Consider the following 6,709-nt stretch of genomic DNA (forward strand, 5'->3'; position numbering starts at 1 on the left):
TGTAGAGTATTTCCAGAAAAATATCTTTACATACAATTTCATTTTTCTTAAAAGCTGAATAATACTCAAATCTGTGATACCTAGCACAGGCTCAGTCCTAGAGCATGAAATGGTCCTAGGTTTTAGGCCATAGCAATGATGTCAATGTTGCCTTTATTGGAATACACATCATGCATCCTTACATAGACCCCATGTGCTGTCAGACCATAGACCCAGTTGATGTGGGAGTCTTTTGTTTTGTGTTGATTTTATTGGTTAAATAAAGAAACTGCCTTGGCCCTTTAATAGGACAGAAAATTAGGTAGGCAGAGTAAACAGAACAGAATGATGGGAGAAAGAAGCCGAGTCAGACAGTGGCCATGATTCTCCCACCCGACACAGAAACAGGTTAAGATCTTTCCTGGTAAACCACACCTCATGGACTACACACATTATTAAAAATGAGTTGATCAAGATGTAAAAATTAGCCAATAAAAGGCGAAAACTAATGGGCCAGACAGTTTTCAAAAGAACACAGTTTCCATGTAATTATTTTGGGTAAAGCTAGCTGTGCGGAGCTGGGAGGGAACACAGCCCACCGCAGATCCCACTACAGAGAACAAACGCCTTTCTTTTTTGTTTAAACAGAAAAAGGGGGAATGATGGAGGAGGGTCTATGTGTTACTTTCATTGGTTAATAAAGAAACTGCCTTGGCCCTGATAGGACAGAAAATTAGGTAGGCGGAGTAGACAGAACAGAATGCTGGGAGAAAGAAGCAGAGGCAGGCAGTCACCATGATTCTCCCACTCCAGACAGACACAGGTTAAGATCTTTCCTGGTAAACCAGCTAGTGGTGTTACACAGAATATTAGAAATGGGTTAGATCAATATGTAAGAGCTAGCCGTGTAGAGCTGGGTGGGAATGCAGCCCACCGCTTATTACTACACCCAGTCCTTGGCAGCAACATGGACTCAAATACCACCATGACCACAGTTGGGATCACATGTCATTTAGACTACCACAGATTTAGTAGCAGCATGGCCATGGAATATCCACCTGTTTGAAGGTGGCAATTCAGATCTGGGTCATCTATACAGCCTTCAATGGCAATAGGATCCTTGGATATCAACACATACGCTGGCTGTGGTAGAGACTCAGACACAAACACAGCTCCTACCATAGCCTAGGGCCTATATAATTCTATGGAAGCCCATGTGAATCAAATCTGTCTGGTCCTGGCAGTGACATAGCTCTCTGACACCAACATGGCCATAAATAGCAGCCCAGATCCTGGGCTCTACATGTCCCTTGGTGGCAACATGGGCCAGCAACATCAATACATATTCAGGCTACAGTAGGTTCTTGGACCCAGATGTTGTCCTTGCCAATAGCCCAGGCACAGATATCATTGTGTCTATAGTTGGCACAGAAGACCACTCAGATTGGCATCACCCCAGTGACAGCTTGACCCTCAGATTTCAACATGTCCCCAGGTTGTGGCAGCTGAGGTGCCAGGCATCCACTTTGCTTTCACTGCTAACCTGAGCCGTGGATATAAACACAGACCCCTTCCATGGTAGAACCATGGACTAAAACAGGGGCCTTGGCCACAAATAGTGTCTGGAATACACCATGTTTATGGGAGATCTGTAATTTGGTGTACTGAGTGACAGTCCTGTGCCTCAGTGCCTGTGGCAGGTAGGTGAGCTGGCCGTGGCATCATTACAGTAGGGTAATTGATACTGTACCTCAGCAGGGAAGCACAATAGAGCTTACATTTGTGGCAGGGGTACAGGTGAACCTACCCTGAGGGCATGAGAGCAAAAATTGATCCTATCCCCTATTAGCTATGTGGTAGCATGGGTGAAATAATGATGCCCTCGACTACCCTGCCACTTGCTACCTATGAGAGTTGGGAGAGCTGGTCTTGGGGGCATGAAGAATAGAAGAGCTGGCCCTAATGATCACCAACCTCAGCAATCAGGAGAGCAGGGCATATACCTTACCTGGGCAAAAAAATTAGAGCTGCCCTGGTGGATTGGGGGCATAAGAGACAGAACTGGCCTTGTTCCTTGCTGCCTGCTACAGTTGGGTGTAATTGCTGGGACAGTGCTTGAGGGTTCACCATGGTGGTGACAATGAGAAAATGCTGGAAGACAGACCAACTTCATTACAATCCAAGGACAGTTAAGGGTTATAAGTTAGTCCACCATAATTTCAACCACATCCATGAACTGATAGAGTATGTGAAGGGGCTGGATCTGCATATCCAAAACTACAGCATCTCCATGAAAGAGGATGGCAACAGGCTATCAAGAATGTGTTGTGGGATATATGATTGCACTGTAATACTGATACTGTATTAATAAAATTAACTTTGGATAAGGGGGTGGAGGCTGTTACTAGTTGAGAGGAGTTAGCCATAGAGAGGACTGAGTATCTTGGAAGATGGAGAGATATACGGAAAGGAGGAGGCAGAGACTTGGAGATTCACAGGCCTTTTTGTTTGGATGGTAGGAGTGATACTTTCTTGTAGGGCCTGTAACCAAATGTTCCACTGAGTGCTTCCTGACTTTTCTTATCTAGCACATCTTTACCATAATACCTGACTCCTGAGTTTTAAATAGTAAATAGAACAACTTAAACAACAACATTTGGTTTCCAGAGCATGGCTTAAGGTCTCATAGAAGCAGCACCCTCCCTCTCCTGCCATAGTTGCTCCTCAGGTGGCTTCCCCCACCAGTCCTCTTGCATCAATACCCTGGCCATGAGAGCCTCAGTCCTGCTACCATACATGCTCATATTACAACAACTGCTGGGCTTGGCTGCTGTAGAATGTTCTGCCATGCAACCCATTCCCAATTACTTTACTGTCCAGCCATCCCTGGGAAGTTCAAAGAAAAATATTTTCACATTAAGAATGGGAAATAACACAATGCATGGAGTTAGGACTCTGTATAGAACCACAACGGATGGCTTGAAAATGGAAAAAAAAGGTATGTGAAAGGTTATTGACATCATGCCTATTATAATTGCTATGAGTTTTGAAATTCATATTCTATCTTTTAAAAGTAGTTTGATAAATGTGCCAAAATTGATAAAAAATGACTGAATAGTTTCAAGCCTTAGGAAAACATATTATTGATAAGATATAAGTCATAGAATGAACTACTAATAAAAACAAGAAAAATACAGTTACAGGCAGAGGAATTTAGACAAGAATCTACCACATCACTGCATAAAAAACTGAAGATGGGTGGTCCAAAGTTATTAGACAACCAACCTTAGTTTACCTAGTTTCTACATATTAACAACCAGCAAGTTACAGATACCTTCAAGGTTATACAGTATTTAAATGGAATTCTTTGGAACCTGTGATTTTAGGGTATTTAAAAAGAGAGTCATTTTGTATGTTATCCATTTTCCCTATGTGAAGCAAATGCTAAATTCATTGGAAAATCAGAATAGAATTATGCCCAGAATAGAAATATAACTATAGGAATATCGTAATCTGCTTCTCAAGTACAATAGAGAAATGGTGAAAAGAAGAAGCTAGGGCAATAGAACAACATTCATCCAATCTCATACACAAGCCATGAAATACAGAATGTTTCTGAGAGAAACATTAAAAGTTATTATAAAGAAAGTGACAGATCATTAAAGTTGTATATAAGCAGGGAAGAATAATCATTGGTCTTTTAAAGGTACCAGTAGCTCTACTTTAAAAATTAATCACTGACAAGCCTATGTGGGTGGGACCTTTACATCATAAAAATTATAAGCACTGAAACAGCTGACACAGGAGCAGCTAAAGGTTTAACATGTTGAAAAATCAATGAGTCCTTGGAATTCTCCTACATTTATTATTTAAAGAAAATCTGAAAAATCAATAATGGTAAAAGGTCTAAGAGCTATAGGCACTTGACAGCCTGGAATTCTCTTGTCTTCTTTATTCTTTATTACCTAAAGGATGATCTATTAGAGTTACTGATATAAAAGACTGCTTTTTTTTACTATGCATTTACAAGAATGGGCTTGAGAAAAAATGCCTTCAGATTACCAACTTTTAATAATTCCCAGCCTGTTAAAAGATACCATTGGAATATTATTCTACAAGAAATATTAAAAAGCCCCATTTTATATTGATATTTAGTTAAACAGCTGTAAGAAATAATTAGTAAACATTTTCCTCAATCTATAATTTAAGATGATATTTACATTATATTACTGGCTGATTCAGACACAGATGCTTAATAAATGTTGAATGAAGTAAAGAGAATTTTGCCTTGTTGAGGATTACAAATTGTTCCTGAAAAAAATACAAAGAGGATATTCTTAACTAACTGGTACACAAGATATATTAATATAAAATTGAACCACAGAGAGCACAACAGGAGAGGTAAATTACAAACTCTTAAAGATTTTCAAAAATGGCTAGGAGATTTAAACTGGCCAAAGCCCATGTTTTAATTAACTACTCAAGTTAATCAACTGAGGATGAGAAATAATTAACTCTGGTAGAAAAGAAATTATAGTGTGAACATATGGGTCACTTGGATCTAGAGCTTTATTGTAACTAGTCATACTACTTTCTACTCATTCTTATACAAGGATTCTATGCAAGCAGAAGAAAATATCTTAGAATGGATACTTTTTAAAAGACTAAAACATAAAAATATATGTAGGAAAGGCTTCTGAATTGATTCTAAAGAAAAATTAACACTTCATTAATTAACAGGAATAGACTCAACCTAGATTATGGTACCTTTTACTAATATTGAGATTGCCTCACTATGTGTAGAAAATGAACATTGCAAAAGAGCATACAATTATTTGGGGAAAAATAGCAATAAATATCCCCAAAGCAAGAGACTTTAGTTTATTAAAAGAACTAATTGGTAATCCCAGCACTCGGGAGGCAGAGGTAGGCGGATCTCTGTGAGTTTGAGGCCAGCCTGGTCTACAAAGGGAGTTCCAGGACAGGCTCCAAAGCTACAGAGAAACCCTGTCTCGAAAACCAAAAATAAAATAAAATAAAATAAAATAAGAACTAATTGAATCCTCCTTATATAATAAATGTAACAGCAATTTCTGAAGAACCAACATTTTACACTAATGCAACTAAGTCAGGAAATGCAGATTATAAAATGGTTCAAAGCCCTTATAACTCAGTTCAAAAATCAGAATTATATGTTATTCTCATGACATTATTAGATTTTCCAGAAACCCTTAACATAGTTATCAACTCTGAATATGCAGAGTTGTTTAACATATTAAAACTGCTTATTTTATTCCAGAGGATTTAGAATTAAACTTTGTCATTTATTCAACTAAAACAAGAAATCAGAAATACAAACCATCCCTTGTATAAAACACATATCAGATCCTATATGGGTCTACCAGGCTCTCTAGCACAAGCTAATGATGAAATTGATCAGCTTTTTGTGGGAAGTGTGCTAAGAGCCTCATCATTTCATAAGAAACACCATATTAACAGCAAAGGTTTAAAGAAAGATATTTCTATTATTTTGCAGCAAACCAATGTAATTATAAGAAAATCTTCACATGTTCTTTGAATAATCAAATTTTATTACCTGCAAGAAGTAACCCAAAATGTACTCAAAGTAATGAAATTTGGCAAATGTATATATTTCATTTTTCAGAGTGTTGAAAATTAAAATATGTGCACCATACCATAGATATAGATTCAGGATTTCAATCAGCAACTGGTTGAGTTCAATAAAGTCTGATTCTGCAATTACACATTTATTAGAAGTCATGGCCATTGTGAGGATAGCTGTACAAATCAAGACTAACAATGTTCCAGCACATGTGTCTAGTTAAATGAAGCATTTTTTTTTTGCATCTTACAACATAAAGCACATTATAGATATAATAAATAATCCTGCGGGACAAAAAGTTATAGAAAGATCTAATTGCATTCTAAATATGCTTAATAAAGAGAATGGGGCAATAAAGACCCCCAGAGATAGATGACACAATGCTTTATTAGCTTTACATATTTAATGCTGATTAGAAATTAGCAACAGTCGCAGAGACATTCATGTTAGAAAAAAATAAAATAAAATAAAATAAAATAAGAACTAATTGAATCCTCCTTATATAATAAAGACAATAAAGACCCCCGGAGATAGATGACACAATGCTTTATTAGCTTTACATATTTAATGCTGATTAGAAATGAGCAACAGTCGCAGAGACATTCATGTTAGAAAAAAACTGCTTTATTAAATCAGCTTGTATAATTTAAAGTATGTTTATTTCAGAAGGAAAAGCAGAGTGTGTATTACATTGGGCAAGAGATTTTGCTTTTCTTTCCATAGGAAAAAATGATGATTATCATCAAGACAGATAAATATTAGATTTGCACAGGAGCGATCTCTTGATTAGGAGAGTTGAGAGTTCTTCTAAAAGTCTGGTCATTCAATTTAAATTAGCATATAAGACTAACAAATCCCTTTGCTTTGATCAAGAAATATTATGAAAGAAAGTATTTTTTTTTGTAAAGAAAAAAGCATTTGGTTTTAAAATACATATAGACTGCCACAAAATGAACTCCACAAATTTAGGGTTGGGGCAGAGGATTGTGTTTTGTCTCTCCAGGTGTATAAAAGCATCCAATTAATGAATATAAAGAGCACCTGAAAAGGAAGAGCAAATCATCAAGAGAAATCACCCAAGAAAAAGAATAAATTAGCCTAATGGCA

This window comes from Microtus oregoni, unplaced genomic scaffold (assembly GCF_018167655.1).
Source record: "Microtus oregoni isolate MIOR12 unplaced genomic scaffold, Mior012 000050F_000, whole genome shotgun sequence".
In the NCBI taxonomy this organism is placed as follows: Eukaryota; Metazoa; Chordata; class Mammalia; order Rodentia; family Cricetidae; genus Microtus; species Microtus oregoni.